Here is a 16,820-nt window from a genome sequence, read left to right as displayed (position 1 = left end):
AGAATGAGGAAAAGAACATTTCCCCCCACCCTGTTTTTGTTCCAGCCACTCATTCAGTGCTGTTATACACTCAGATATTGCTTTTCAGTTCTAAATAAAACCCTTCCTGATCCTCCAAATAAAATGTTGAAGTTGTGCTGGATCCAGGTTTTCCCACAGGAATACAAATAACTCACATTTAATGATGCAGCTGAGAGAAAAGATAAATCTTGATCTGCCTGGAACAAATGCTTTTTCCTGAGCCCTCCTGCATGCTGGGTGCAGGCAATGCTGGCCACGAGCCAGGGCTGTTTACAGTGCCAGCGTGCCTGTCCCACACTCCTGAGCATCTGCACATTTTGTTCCTGGCATATTTGTGTCTGTGGAGCCAGCTGACCTTGAAACTCTCATCGGAGGGAGAAGCATAAAAAAAAAAATCAGCAGCCAGGAGCTACCACTCTCCATATATTCCAGTTATTTTCAGAATATTTTCCCTCTGTTCAGTTTGCACAGAAATGACATTCAATAACACCGAAAATGTTCCCTCTGTCCCGAGAGAGGCATGTTCAGAGCGAAACCAGAAGAAATTAAAGACCTCTCCAGCAATCCCCCGGCACGGGTTCATAAATATAAAACTGCAGCAGTGCCTGGCTCAAGCACTGAGGACAAAATGTGCCAAAGCTTTGGGGTGCCCCTGCTCCTGCCCCTGCTTCTGGCTCTGGGAGGCTCCATGTCCCTCGTTGCTCCCACAGGGCAGAGAGGATGGAGCCTCTGCTGTGGGACTCAGGTGTCTCAGAGCCTCTGGCTGTGACAGCAGGGGCTGGCAGCCCTCTCCACACTCCCTGCTGTCCTCCAGAGGGGCTGGAGCAGGGACACCCTTTGGAACACACTCGTGTGCCCAAGAGAAGGGTGCTGCACTGTGGGGTCTGAATTCCCTGGAAAAAGGAGGGACGCAGGCACTGTTGCCACACCCTGCCCCTCTCCAGCTGGGACAGCTGGCTGCTCCTCCTGGAACTCCAGCTGCAGAATGGCTTTTCATAGAAGCATGGAAGGGACCACCAGGATCATCCAGTCCCACTCTTGGCCCTGCACAGACCCCCAACAACCCCACCCTGGGCATCCCTGGCAGCGCTGTCCAAACTCCTGGAGCTCTGGCAGCCCCAGGGCCATGCCCATTCCCCATTCCCTGGGGAGCCTGGGCAGTGCCAGCACTTTTGGAGAACCCTTAATTGGCAGACCTTCCTCAAAGTGTTCCCAATCCTCCTGAGGAGTGGACTCCTGAGGAGTTCTGCTGTGACCTGTGTGAACCCTGCTGCAGGTCAGAGCCAAGGACCTTTCAGGGAGTCCTGGGAATGAGGCTGTGCTGCTGGGAGGCAAACTGGGTCCTCTGCAACCTCCACTCCTCCCTGCAGTTATGCAGGATTCAGTGACACTGGAGGGCTCTCCCCCATGCTGTCACTGAGCAGCAACACCTCTCTAAAATTGCAGCAAAACTGTTGGATTCACCCCACAGTTCCTCAGTGGAACTTTCTTCTCTGCCTGGATCTGCCTGGGGCTTCTTCCTGTGCCACTGCACACACCAACTCCGAATTTTACTGCTGCTTAGTGCTAAAATTGTACGAGAAAAGATGCTTCACCCAGATGGATGAAATTTACTTTCCTTTCTGGTTAGTCATGAATTTCATCCTCTGTTTGATGTATCTGAGCCCAAGCTGAAGGAGATCACTGTAATCTCAGTTTTATAAAACCTTCTCAGCGTGGAGCACAACCACAGCCATAACTCAGCCAACTCCAGGGTCCCTCTGCTCGTGCAGGAACAGACACGAGGAATTATTGACTGGATTTCCCAGGATGTACCAGTGTAAATGAGGCATAACACCAGAATTGTAGGCATGTCAAAAAGCATAAAAATACGCTTTCCCAGGAAATATGATGCCATATGGACATGGTCTTTGTTCTGGTGAGGCTTCTGGCAGCTCCCCAGGTGCTGCCATGTCAGAAGGTTTCTGAGCAGGAGCACTGGGTTATGTCAGCTCAGCACGGAAATTGCCTTGGGCTGTGGTGCCTCCCCACTGACAAAAGCACTGGAACTTGTGCATTCTGCACTGTCCCATTCGTGGAGAATTGATCCATCTGTGCTGATAGCCTGCACACACCTTGTTACCCAGCAAAGCCCCTGAGTTGCCAGAAAGGCTCTGGCTGTTGCTTTGGGTGATTTATCCAAGACTTATGCAGCACTCTGAGCCAAGGCCAAGAAAATTCCCTGCTGTGCCCGGACCAGATGCTGCTCTCATCTGAGCTGTGTTAAATATGAGCTAAAACTGCTAAAGCCAACAGACAGGGAGTGCTGCCACCACCCTTGCTTCGGCTCCCGTGTGTGGCCACCCCATCCCCCAAAACATCAGCAGGACAACCACACCTGCGTGGAAAGCTCAGCCTCTCTGATTGCACCATTTGCTGTGCAAAAGGGTTTTGACAGAAGATTGAGTGTTTTTTTTTCATTGATGATACCAGCCCTATTTTGAGGAGCAGGATGGATCTTTGTAAGGCTCAGGCAGAAAATGCTAAAACATTTCCTGCCCAAAGCTTCACCTTCACCCCCCCCCGCCCCCAACCTTTATTTCATGTTTTCCAGAGGTTTTCCCACCACAAGCAGCCAGTGTTGTCTCCAGCAGTCCCTGCACAGCCCAGCAGAGGGGAGTGGGCCACCACACTGGTTTTTCCTCTCCTGCCCAGTCTGGGGTAAAGCCACACATCTCTAGGACATTGTTTAACCACACACCCTATTTGCAAAAAAAAAATTAAACTTTTTTTTTTTTTTTTTTTTTTTTTTTTTTTGTTAAGCATAATTTTTCTAGTGGAAGGTGCTCCTGGTCATGGCAGGGCTTGGAACCAGATATCTCTAAGGTCCCTTCCCACCCAAACCATTCTATGATTCTACTGAAATAAAGTCTTTGGCCATAGTTTGAAGGCAAAGACACGCTGATTTTAAGTTCTTTGTCCATATATGAGGCCTAGGTAAGAGTTCAGAGTTTTAGAAAGTACTGTGCAGGACAAACATGTTTTGGGACATCTGCAGAAAAGGTTGTGCAGAGTCAAGTTTCACCTCAGTGTGAGTGATGGAGACCTCCCAAAAACCTTGGTACAGGAGCTGGAGGTGGCTGCCTGGGCATAAATCAAGTTCCTCTTCAGAAGGAGTCTCTGTGGAATAAAATCTTTGTAAAGGGGAAACTTTGGCACAAAGAGACCTCAGAGTATGGACACATGGTAAGAGGAAGGGCAGAGGAGTGTCTCATCTACCCAGCCTGGTAGGCTTTTATCAAGCTGAGAGAGATAAGGAGCCAACCTGACTCAGAGCTGGCTGAATTTCTGCTTCCTATTCCAGCAGGAAGGCTCTGGAGGCAGCTGCCTCCTGAGGGGAGCTGTGGTGGCACCCAGAGCAGCTTGGCCAAAATGAGCTAGGAGGAGCCACTGTGTCACTGTCCCCTCTTCTCCAGCCCCTGCCAGTGCTGGGGCACATGGAGCAGGGTGAGCTGACGCCTGAGGCTGCTTTCTCTCAGCCTGGGTGACAGCAGCTCCCTGCCCGCTGGCAGAGCCCTCCGGGGTGACTGCCTGCATGGGCTCACTCTGGAGATCAGCCATCCTTTATTCCTCAGGTGCTGACCTCCCAAAGCGAGGCCCGGGTTTGTGCACCATTCTCTGGGAAACGTGCTCCTGCTGAGGCATCTTCAGACCTCAGCTGAGGGAAAACCCTGCTGGAGGCTCCACGCTTTTTTCTTCTGACAGAGGCAACCACACACAAAAGGAATGGCAACTTTTGTGGGACCAATGTGGAACTGCCAGCCCACTCTGCTGCCCTGCGGAACAAAGACAAAACTGCCACCCAGCTCTGCTGTTCCCAGGGCTGGGGAGCTCCTGAGGGAGGCAGGAATTCAGGGGCTCCAGTTCCCCTTGGCACTGCCTTCATGGAGCACCAAGCAGTACAGGCTTGGCTCCTGGATCCAGCTCTTCCCATGGAGGCTTTGCCTAAATCTCACAATGCCAGGCCCCACAGGCCCATGGACTACCCCCAAACACCAACCAAAGATAACCCTTTTCCCAGGGAAAGAGCAGAAGAAAGAGCATAACACATGTGGAGGGGATGTGCTGAATTCCTCACTAGCCTGTCGTGTGTCTTTGCAGCCTCTGGGACCTCACTGCTCTTGGGAGATGACTAAATAAACAATCATTCCACACAACTTGCTCACTTCCTCACTGTCCTATCACCGTGGGCTCCATTCCAGCCATTATCTACAGAGGGAATTCAGCAGGGCTGCAATTCCTTCCCACAATGTGCTCTCACTTTCTTCATGGCTCCCAGGGGAGAGCAGTGCCTGACTTCAGTGGGTCAGGATATCAAACCAGGCCTTCTGCCTTGCTTTGCCTGTCTCTGCCTTGGTCATCCTCTGGGAAAAGCAGAACGGTGACTGCTTCCTGCCTCTTTCTCTCCCTCACCTGCATTCCCAGAGAGAGGGTGAGTTTCATTTATTAGTGCTGATAATTAATAAATGATGCTCTCTTTGAGCCCTTGGGGACCTGCAGATGAGGAGACTCAGCATGAAGCACCACAGAATGTTCTACCTTGCTCAAGGGTTGTGCTGCACTGTTTCTTTTCAAAGCACCTACTGATGCTGTCCAAAGTAAAAGCAGCAGTAAAAATCAAACCCAAGCAAAACCCGAGCCTGAAGTCTGTGAAGTGCAGCTGAGGGCTGCCAGGCAGCCTGCTTAAGGAACAGGTGGAATGAATTCCTCAAGGTGAAAGGAAGGGAAGGCTAAATGGTCAGTTGGACATTGACCCAAAGGGGGACCTTAGAGACACACCCAAATGGGACAATGACCACCACCAGCAGGTCCTGCTGCAGAGGAGACCAGAGGCATGACAGTGTCTGGGAACTTCTGAGGAGCAGCAAGATCAACCCATTGGATTGTCAAGGGACTTTGGGAACAGCAGCACGAGGAGTGGCTGCTGCTGAGCAGAGTGAGGCAGGGCTGTAGCTACACAGAACTCTTCCTTTCTTCATCTGTGAAGTACCAGGGCTGGAAAAACTGAGGCACAGAGAGCAGATTTACCAGAAGTCCACATCTGGTTCTCCAAAACTGGTTCTCCAAAACTAGAGATCATATTCTATTCCCTACTGAATTTTCCTGGTGATGTTGAACACAGCCCTGAGAAGGCAACTGAAATAAGCCAAATATACCCTAATCTGCTATTTCCTGTTTGGATATTCACAATCTGGCAGACAGGAGAGAGTGCCCATTCCTTGCTGTGCCACCCTGCCCCTTATCCACCTCCCAGGCTGGCTCAGGCAAGCAGGATGTCACAATTTCCAGAGGAAAACCTGTGTGGAGACACCTCTGTGCTCCCAGCAAAGCTGGATCTGACAGCCCAGGGGCTCTCTGGGGTTGGTGTGGGGACAGCACCTCACAAATGGCAATTTAGGAGCATCTCAGGCCCTTGAGAACAATTTAAACTTCCCTAAATGCCCTTTTTAGAGCTTCCAGAAGTGTGTTTATTTGGCAACCAATGTGAGAGGAAACATGCAGAGGGTGAAATGAAGTGTGAGCTCATTTTGAGGCTTCTGAGTATTTGATCAATTGCTGCTCAGAAAAACCTTGGTAGGTTGTGTGTACCTGGGACATCTGTGCTCCTTCTTCTACCCAATTAATTAACTTTGTCACTGAGTTGCAGCTACTAATTAACACTTTTATTGCCATCATGTGTGCCAGAAAAGGTGAGAGCTTGAGAGCTCCAATGTCCCTCAGAAACTTGATGGTACCAGACAAACCCAGCTGAAAATCTGGAAACAAAACTTTGGCAGGTGTTACCTGCTGACCAGTTCTTCAGTGGCTTCAAACACTTTCCTACACACAGGGTTTCAAACTTCTGTTTTTCGAGCTTCAAGCAGAAGGAGGAACTTCAGATACCTCTGAGTCAGGTGCCAGTGGCACTGTTCAGAGCACTCACTCATTGTTTCCACAGGTTCCTTTGCTTAGAAGTGCAGGGAAAGTGACAAAGTCACGGCTGCCAATGCAGGAACGTGGCTCTTTATCAGTACAAGACTTGACTTATCTTCTGTAGGCTCATCTTAACTTTCTGAAAGAAGTGACTAGAAAAGGGAAGTGACCCTGCTGTTTGTTCAGGAGGGATTGCACACCCTCCACTTGAGGTGCCACGAGCCCCTCATCCCGTTCCCTGCTCTGTTCCCACTCCCTGCCCTGATCCCACTCCCTGCCCCAATCCCACTCTGATCCCGCTCCCTGCTCCCATCCCGCTCCCCGCTCCGTGCCCCATCCCTAGATGGGGATGGATGGATTGGACTCGCTCTCCGCAGCCCCCAGCCCGTGCGGAGCTGCAGCCGAGCCCAGCAGGATGGAAAGGAGCCTCTGAGCAGTGCCCCCGTGCCCTACATTTCCAGGGAAGGAAGGACTTCCCTGGCGCTCCCTGCTCTGCCGAGCAGCCAAGTTTACAAGTAAATACAGGTAAGGAGGATAATTCCCTCCATCAGCAGAGTTGCATGAGCTTCACTTTCCCCACATGGCACTGCCAGCAGAGGTGTTGGCCCCTGAGGCCTCGCCAGGGACCCAGGGACTTTCCAGATCCCACGGGTTTAGGAATTTTTTATGGCAGCTGAGCTGCTCCAATGTAACAACTTAAAGATAGTGCTAAATTCTCTTCATCAGTTCTCTGAAAATGATCGAAAAATAAAGTGTGTGAAGGTGTCAGAAAGACACAAAACAACTTGGCTTGTTCAGCCTGGAGAGGAGGAGGTTGAGGGGAGACCTCAGCGTGACTTCAGCATCCTCACGAGGAGCAGTGGAGGGACAGGTTTGGACAACATTCCAGGCACAGAGTGGGATTGTTGGGCTGTCCTGTGCAGGGCCAGGAGCTGGGCTGGATGATCCTTGTGGGTCCCTCTCAGCTCAGGATATTCCATGATTCTGTGATTCAGTGATAACTCACCAGGGCATCTCATGCTGTCAACTCTGAGGAGGGATTTCCCCTCTCTGAGCCCATCCTCAGTGCTCTGTAAAGAACAGAGCAGAGAACACAAGGGCCCTGCTGCTATTTCTGACCTCCAGGAGTCAAATCCCACTGGTCTCTGCCTCTCTGGGTTCCCACATGCACTGCCAGCATTTAAACAGCCTATGCATTTAAATTTTGTCATTAGACTCAGCAGAGGAGGACAAGGCTTCACCGAGCTGCTGCCTCAGAATGTGTGAGGCTGAAGTGATTACAAACCCTTTGCTTTCATTACTAGCAAGGCTTGAAAGTGCTGGGGGGGATGAGGGGTATAATTTACTCCATCTGTAAGACTGTTCTTCCATTGCAGGTATCAGAGATTTACACTCTCTGCCTGCCTGCCTGCCTGCGTGCTTGGATTATTTAGGGAAGGCTGGCAGGGAAGCCAAGAGGAGCCAAAGCCCTGCTCTCACATTTCCCTGGGCTGTGACGGCACTTATTCCCAGGGCAGGAGGTTTGGGAGTGACTCAGAGGCACTCAGACAGCAGAGTGAGTGCTCAGCCCCCCGTCCCTGCTGCTCCAGCTCGGCTGGAACCCGCTCAGCGCGCACCTTACTCCCAGAAGGATGGATCATCTCTCCTGGGAAGGATGGATCATCTCTCCCGGGACTGCGCTGCTGCTCACATCCCTCCCGTGCTCAGCACACAGTAAATAAGGACTGGGAGGCTGCCAGGATTCCTGCACCGAGGTTAATGAATAAACAACCACCTGCAGGACTCACTCGCCTCCTATTTTTAATGTCTATATCTTTGATTGCATCTTCGAGAGGCCTCTCCATAAATAACCATTCCAAGAGATAAAAGCATTGGATGTTTCCTTTGACAGAACAGAGATTATCAGCATTTAGACAGAAAAACTGCTGGTAGGCAAGCAGGCTCGTGCTTTTTATAGAAAATGTTGCCTTTATTGTGGCAAGCAGAACACTGAAAGACAAGAAAATGCAAATATAGCAAGGGACATTCTGGAAATGGGAGCTCAGTAGCTCAGTCATGCCTTGTTTTCCCCATTTTTCCTGGTGGGAGATGCTCTCATCACACACATTTCCAGGAAAACAATGAAGGAAGCTCAGAAAAGCGGGCAATGTTGGAAATTAGGAGGGCTGCCAGCACACCAAGGTCGCTGCTGAAAATGGGATTTAATTGCCTGGTTATGGATGCAATTTTGGGAATATTTCCCGAGGTGAATAAAAGAAAGAGTTTTACAAACACAACCCCTTGGATTTCCGAGAGTGCCTTGGGTGGTTTGGAATGTTCAACACCAGAGACAAGGAGGAGAAAACCTTCTGCACTCCGTGGGAATCCCTGTCAGCCAAGGGGGCTCCAAGCACCTTGGAATCATTTGTCACTTGTGAAAATCTAGGTCATTTACTCCCCTCCTTCTGCTCTGCTTTTTTTTTCATGCTAAATATAGAATGTATTTTCTAGCTTCAGACTGATTAAAGTTGTTAATTACACTCTTTCCTAAAAACCTGCAAATGAAATTCACTTGGGGAGTCTCTGAAAGCTCAGAAAGGCTTTTATTTTATAATATTCTTTTGACATGTCTTAGAGGAAAAAGGAAGAAAGCTGATTTGCTTTTAATTTCTCAGTTTTGAGGATAATATTTAACAGAAGTAAATCCCTTTAAGGGCTCAGCTATGCTCTTTGAAGCTAGAGGGAAAAATCCCATTGAGTTTCAGTGCAGGAGAACCAGCCAGATGCTTTGGAAAATTATGTTAAACAATCTGCAGCCTGTTAAGTGATGCAAGAAAATTAATTTGTGCCATCACGAACTGCCAATAGGTGAAAAAGATGGGAATCCTGAGTGTAGTAGGTAGGGTATAAAAATAACCAGGTTCTTTCAGGGTATACCTCATCAATCAGCTCCTGGTAAAGGGTCTGGAGCAATTCCATCCTCAGCCCCTGGTGCTGTAAAAGCCCAAAGGTGTTGGTGTAACACACCTGCCTGCCAGGAGGTGTAACAGATGGATTGACATGCTCTGCAGATGAAAAGGGCTGCCTGGGTGAGATCAAATTTGTTATTCATGACGGAGCTATTAAACCAAGGGGTGTCTAATAACAGAGTTAATTCCTTGTTCCTGTGCTTTTGTCCCCACAGTGCTGCGGGCAAACGCTGCCTCTCTGAGCCACAGAGCTCCTCTGGTGCACTCTGAGCACACCTGGCTCTGCCCAGGTGTTAGAGAACTTTTTTTGAACACTCAAATCCTGTTGCCAAGTTCCTCAAGCCTTGGAGGATCCCATCTCCAGCTGTCCCTGGTGGTGGCCAGAGGCAGCGGGTGCTTGTTGCTCTATTCCCAAGGGAAGAGCAGCTTCCAGGCTGGGCTTGTTGAGGGAAGAACTCATTTATTTACAGCAGGGCCTCCAAAACTCAGGGGTACAACCTGCCCCAGCCATCCTCTGCTGATGGAGAGGGATGGACACCTCCACAAAGCAGTGCAGCCTTGGACACCTGCCTGAGAGGGAAGAGATGCCTCCTGAGCACAAGGGGAACCAGAACTGGCCTTATCAGACACCTCATGTCTGTGCGTCTGCAGGTGAGTGGGATGATCCCAGGCCTTGGTCACTTGGTCCCTCAGGATGCAGAGGATGGAGAACTACAAAAGATGGACATTTCTTTAAGCTCCAAGGTGACAGCAGTGCAGAGAGAGAGACAGCAGCCCCAGTGAGGTCACTGCTGCAGCCCCACAGCAGTGGGATCACTCCTGCAGCCCCACAACAGTGGGGTCACTCCTGCAGCCCCACAGCAGTGGGGTCACTGCTGCAGCCCCAGTGAGGTCACTGCTGTGCCCCCCCTCTGCAAAGGGCTCAGGTGGAGCCAGGGGTTCAGCTCAGATCTGAGGGGGGAAGTTAGACCAGGAGTTTGGGCAAGGACACAGCCAGCTCACAGAGCACAGCCCCATTAAATCGGGCTGCAGAGAGTTGTGCAGCATATGGGGGGCATCAAGAGGCACCTGGTTCTTGCCCAAAGCATCTCCCCGTGCAAAGGAAAGGCCTGGAGCTCACAGGTGGCCAAGGCACTTGTGCTGTGCCTGTGCTGGTGGGTGGGACACGAGGCTCAGGCGTTGGGCAGCAGCAGTAAGGTCAGCTCCTCCAGGTAGCGCTGCATTCATTACTCTTTAACTCTGGCAGCCCAGCTCTTCACTGCCTCCCCATCCATCCCGCAGCCCATTCCCCTGCCTTCCACAAGCCCGTGCAGATGAGGCCCAGCATTAATGAGCCATTGCATACAGATGAGCTGGCAGCCACTCTGACCTGCCACAGGCACACATAAAAGCCAGAAGGGCCTTGGGCTCTCTTCCTTTGATGCAGGAGCTGCTGGACCCAAGTTCCGTGGCCGTTCCCTGCTCTGGGGGACACGGGCAGCTCCTCTCCCATCTCCCTTCTGCAGGCACCTGCACTGGGTGAGACACAAGGTAAGGGGATTTGTTCTACTGTTTTCCCATCATACTTCCCTACAGACTGTCCCTTCTGTCTCCTTGCACAAATTTGCCATGTCAGGACTACAGCAAGGGAACCAAATAATTTCTTTTTTTTTTTTGGTTTAGGTTTTTTTGTTTTTTTTTTTTGGGGGGGGAATAGCATGTGTGGATTCTAGTCTGCCTTGTCACTGGCTCACCTCTCCTTGGGCAGCTCTTTGCCACTTCTCTGTATCCACTGCCAAAGAAAATCTCTGCATCTGCTGGAGTCCCCTCAGACACCAAGTGCAGGTGATGGCAATTCAGGCATTGCTCCTCTCTGGGAATGCTGAGTGGATTTCTGACAGTGGCATGGGGCTAGAAAGGGCCTTCAGCCTCAAATCTGTGAAAAATTGGGGTGGGATAAGCTGGTACAAGCTCAAAGCATGTTAGATTTCTGTGGGAACTGCCAGCACTGCTGTTTAACCCTGCGTTAGCAGCAGCCACCTGGGCTTCAGAGTGACTTAAGTAGCTTCAGAGTAACTGAAGGGCTAATTAAGTGTGTGTAAGTGGACAGTTAATAAGCATCAGCTCAGGGTTTCCACAGCACTACCTGAATTGGGAGGTGTTTCAGTTCCCCAGAAGCAGCAGCTCAGAGCAGAAGTTCCCCCAGCTCAGCTGCAGGAGATGCTCAGAGCTCTAGGAACAAGGTTCTCAAAAGTTCTGAAGTTAAAAAAAGTAACCACCCTTAAATTCTCTTCCATTTTGGGCATGACAACGTGTAATGCATGGTTCACTTCCTTAATCTCACAGTCAATTGCTTTTCTCAACCCCTATAAACATCAGCAGGGAAAGAGAAAAATCTGCATATGTGTTAGTAATAAATTTAAAAATCAGGGCATACCACTTAAGGGTTGACTTGTCAGAAAATGATAATTAAAAGTGTTCCAGCTGACAGTGCTGCTTTAATGAATTATTAGTAATGTTCTCAGAGAACATTTGATGAAAGACACCATAAGAGCTCTTGCTTAAACAAACAAATTTTCTGCATCATGCAACTTCAGTGCACAAGAGGGGGAAAATCTCCTCTTATAGAAAAAAATAACCAGGTAATGGTTTGAATGATCACGAAGGAGCAAGTGGCCATTCGTACTCGGCCTGTATTTCCTACACCACAGCCTTTTTCCATAGGTGCTTATCTGAGAGCTGCCACTCTTGAGTTAAACTCTGTCCCAAAAGCCCAAAGAGGTGCAGTGTGAGATCTTCTCACAGTTACAGGTGTTCTCCATGCACAGGACAGTGCTCCTGAGACAGGCACTGAGCCTCTGGCTCTGGAGCCCTGATCACAGCTGGGGCTGCTGGACCCCTCCAGGCTCTGCCTGGCAGAGTCTGGGGGAGCTGCACAAGGCAGCACAGAGCACGTGAGTGAGGAGCTGGAGCTGGATGCAGAGGGCATGGAACTCTAGGGATGGGCTCTTTGAGTACCTCAATCAACTGTCCAGTGACTCTTTGTGCCTTTTACTACTTGGCATTTACTACAGCTCCTGCAGGAGGTCCTTACTTCCAGACAGAACCGAGGCTGGCAAGAAAATATTGAAGGGAGAGACTTGGAGACTTGGAAACACAGCTGCTTAATGGGAGTGTTGTGTGGAGTGGGGAAGGATGAGGGCAAAGGGCACTAAGCCTTAATCATGGATTTGTGTTTGGATGTGAAGGAGATGGTGGTGGGAGGTGGGAGGAAGAGACTCCCACGCTTCATTTTCTTGCCATGGGATTCTTGCTGGGTTCCAGCTCCATCCAGATTTGTTGTTTGTCCTTGACAGGAGAAATGTAAGAGTGCAGCTCTGGGAATTCACCTCTCTGGCAGAAGTCCTGTGGACACACCCCAGCACTGGTGAGCAGCATGTCCTGGGGAACTGCGGGGTTCTTGCAGGGGTGGTGGGGGAAAGGCCCTTCCCAAGAGGAGTTCAGGGCTCTAGAGGGCTGTTCTGGGTTCAGCAGCTCACCTGAGCCCCTGTGACCAAGGCACATCCCTAAATCTTTGGATTACAGCAGGAATGAGGACAGTTTGACATGGGAATGGAACTTCCCCTTCCCAGCCAGGCTGCCCCAGGAGTGCCCGCTGTGTGCTCCCTGGGCACACAATCCTAAAGCTGCACCAGCACCTCACACCCTGCCTGGACTGCAGCTCAGCCTGCCCACAGAGAAAAGGAGCTTTAGAGCTCAGTTCCAGTGCTCTGGGTGCCCCCAGAGATCTTCAGGAGTCCTGTCCCCAGAGCAGGAGCTGGGAGCAGCAAGGGGCCGATGAGGGCTCACCCTCCCTGCTGAGCCTCACTCAGGTAAGGGTTTGTTCCCTTCTCGCTTTCCCCAGTGTGGTGGTTTGAAATAGCTTGGGTTTTGGTGAGTAGGAAAGCAGGGCTGGGACATGGGAACCTCTGCAGCATTCCATGAGAAAGGCAAGAGACTTTAACTTGGCTCAGGCTTTAATAAACTCTCCCATGCTCTGTGTGCTGTGGGCAGAGCTGTGCACAGAGGAGCCCAGAACAGGTAACTGCTCGAAGCCCTCGGAATGCCCATCCCAAAGGGAAAACCAGGCAGTTCTACAAATGACATGTGCATCACAGGGCAGAGCTGCTGCCACCTGAATGGCTATGCTGTGTCTGGAGGTTTGTTAATATCGAGAGGAGTCCATCTCACTTCCCTTTCTTGTTTAAATTTGGGGGCTGTGTCTAATTTTGTCACTCTGGGTGAAAGGAGACACCCTGAAGAGCATCTCCTTCAGCCCTCAACTTTAAACTGCAGCTCTGGTGCCTCTCTTAAATGAGCTGCCTGTGCTCTTCAAACGTTTGAAGGGGTAAAATGAGGTGAGAGTAAATCCTTCATGGGTTTTACACCACTTTAGTAGAACTTTGGAAATCTCAAATAACATCCCGAGTTTGCTGCATAATTGAATCCTACATGAAGTGGCACAACTGATACAAGATTTTTAAAAACTCATTAATGGTTGGGGTCAGAGCTTCAGTTTTGGAAGTAATTTAGTCCCAGGTTCAACTTAGGTACTTAACAGAAGCAGAAACTTAAAATAGGAATCTTGGTACCTAGAACTGCTTGTGTAGCTGATGATCCAGGGAAGTTTGAAGCAATTCACTTTGAAATGCCAGTTTCTGAGAACTGAGAGGAATTCTGAGGCACCAGAGTCACTTGAGTAAGTTCCCTCAGGTTGGTGGAATGAATCACCACCACAGAGAATTCCATCGAGATTTAAGCTCCTAAATGAGTGGGAAGGCTGTGAGATGCCTGGACAAGTTAAGCTGTTTTTCCCTGGAAATGAAACAGTGGGATATACGTAAAGGGAGTCCAAAAGGTCAACATCTCTCTCACATTTCTGTCTGGCTCTGTCTGGAACATAAGTATCTCCTGCAGGAACTGCATTAGGTGCTGAAAAATAAGAGGCAGAAAGAGCCACTGGGCACTTGGTGATGGTGTAATTTAAATACAAAGCCTTGCACAGTGTGGGAGCTCATCATAAATCTAAATTTAAGACTTCAATTTGCAAAAGGATCTGCAAATCAGCTTTATATTTGTCCTCCTCCAAAAGGCATTGTATATCCCCTCTGTTTCACTCCTTGCTGAGAATATTGAGATATTATACTCGCAGAACTTCTTTCCCTTCACAGATAATAAGCACGTGCCTGCCAATGTAGCAATGGGGCATCTCTTGAGACTCTCCTAAAATCTGTGCTCCATTCCAACTCTGACTACAGCAAGCTGATGCTGTTACCAGCCCACAGCTCCACACTCAAAACTTTGCAGTCATTGAATTTATCCACCCAACCCCCTCCTTCCTCTTCCATCTTATGAGCAGATGGGAAAACAGGCACAAAGAGGAGAATATTTGTCCCATAGTACGCAAAAAAAGTGGAAAGTTGGTAATTCAGCTCAGCTATTTGGACTCTGGGGAATGCTTTATCACTTGACTGCACTTCCTAGGTCCTGAAGCCAAAAGCCATTTGATTAGGAGAGATCAGTTGGGTTTTGGGTTAAGACAGAATCTGCTCCCTAAGTTTACTCCTTGCTGTGAAATAGCAAGGAATGGATGTACTGAATGCTGGTCTCTGACCTTGGTAATAAGTTGATTTAATTGAATTTGATTTTTCAAATGTAACATCTCAAGTCAGCCATAAACTCTGGAATTAGCATAGCACATCTCGGCACAGGAGAGATTTTCAAGCAGCAGAAGGAGATGAAGTCCGTGCCCAATGAATTTCAAATTACACTGAGGATGAACTCAGCCATATGCATGTCAAACCCAAATTGGGCAGGCTCTGAGTGCAGCAGGCAGCACAGTTATTAATGGCTCACATTTGCTATTAGGAATGCAAAGTAGCTGCTTTGCACCCAGCTTGTTCTGACGTCTCCTCACATCAATGACCCATGTGACGGGTCAATAATTCACTCCGTGCACTCTGCAAGCCAAGAATGTCTTGCAAGTCAATTACACTCATAGAAATAATTAGGAGCACAAAAGTAACTGGAAGATTGGGATAGAAAAAGCCTTGCTGCTGAAATATTGCATATCCCAGGCAAAGCAGAGTGTTCCTGCCTTTAGATCTGCAGCTCGTGCTCCTCAGCACCTTCCAGGGCACTGAGCATGCCCCTGACAGCAGGAAATGGCCTGAAAAGGGGCAATTCTCAGTGCCAGTATTTCAAGCAAAAATCGGGCTCCCGTGTAACTAAAAGCTATTTTCTTCCTGCAGGACATGTATAAAAAAATAGGACATTAGGCAAATAGCTGCCTGCTGAGATTTGAGCCTCAAAATTGTTCCTGAAATTTGTTTAGCTTCCATGGCATTAAACTGTAATAAATCCCAGGAACATTTTAACCAATCTGCTGGGCACAAGCAGACTCTAATCCAGATGGACAAAATCTGCTTCATCAGACCCTGTATGAAAGAGCACAAAATACTTTTACCAGCTCTGAGCTCAGCTGGGAAGTTCTGAAGTCAGGCTTCTCACAGCCTAAGTCTTGGGCTGAGCCTAAAGGCCATGCAGGGGCTGCAGGCTGTGCTGTGCATCCCTGGAATTAGGGCTGTTATCCACATCTTGGGGAGGCAGCCAGGGAGAGCTGAGGGATGGAAATTGCTGAGGTGAGATTGGAATGGGATTGGATGTTGTTGAAAATCATAGGAATCGGGCCTCAGGAACCAGGGGCTGGACAAAACCCATCAGTCCCAGTCTGGAGCACTTGTGATGGACAGGAATCCTCCCAGGCACTGGTGTCTGGTCTGTGATTGTGCAGCCTGGACTGGTTCAAGGTGGAGCATCAGCCTGCAGCTGCCAGCCTGAGCAGCTCAGGAGAGCAGGGCCAGGGAGCAAAAGGGGAGTAGGGAAAATCAACAGGTCGTGGCTGATGTGCTTCAGTGTCAGCTCAGCTCGTCACACGGGCAGACACTTAAAGGAATTCACAGGGCAGAAAACCTGTGTTATCCACAGGAATGTTCAGGAATGCAACAAATCCTTTTCCTTTTGAGCAATTCCGTGGGCTCACCAGAGGTTTCTTTGCTTTCTGGAGGTACAATGAGAATTAGGAGGTGGCATTCTCCCCCGAGATGCTCCCATTCCCTGCGGTGCCACTGTGGCCCAGCTGACTTTGACTGCAGATATTGGGGGGGGGGGGCTTTATTCTTCTGAGATAAAAAGTGAGTTCAGAAGCTGAAATTCAAAATGTCTACTAATGGAGAGCAAGTCTGGAGTGGCGCTCCTTCCAACACAACTGCTGGGAAACTCCTGAATGAGAGTCAGGGCACATTCAGAGGAACCTAGAACATGACCATGAAGCACAGGGTCTGTTAATACTCCTGCCTAAGAGAAACTGATCCTATGTACAGAAATTCAGGAAACAAGGACAACTTGACTGCAAAACAAAGCCAAATGCAAGCAAGAACAGAGCCAGGAACAGACACAACAGTAACAGAAGAACTAAGAGTAGAAAAGGCCTCTGTAAACTATGTATTTGTGGGATTTACTATGAAAGTACTGCTGTTTAAAGAAGGGGATGTGAGGTGCTAAGTCATGAGCAGCACAGAATTCAGGCTGCAGTGCAGCCTTTAATCCCTGGCAGGTGAGACAGGCAGAGCTGGGAAATGCTTCATGCACACTGCAGTGATGTAAATGATCCAAGGGAAGAGTTCCACACACACTTTGATCTTGAGAGAAAGCCTTCCTCACTTTGTTCTGTGTTTACATGAGGAAAGAGATAAAATGTGAAAGAACTGCCTTCTGTGGGAAACAAATAGCAATAAATTCTATTTATAGCCCAGCAGGGCTCCTGGAAGGTCTCAGAATCCCTGACAGCTTGCCCAGGGATCACTGCAGTTACTACTGAAG

Source organism: Vidua macroura, chromosome 22 (genome assembly GCF_024509145.1).
Source record: "Vidua macroura isolate BioBank_ID:100142 chromosome 22, ASM2450914v1, whole genome shotgun sequence".
Taxonomy (NCBI): domain Eukaryota; kingdom Metazoa; phylum Chordata; class Aves; order Passeriformes; family Viduidae; genus Vidua; species Vidua macroura.
Note: the sequence above shows the minus strand (reverse complement) of the source record.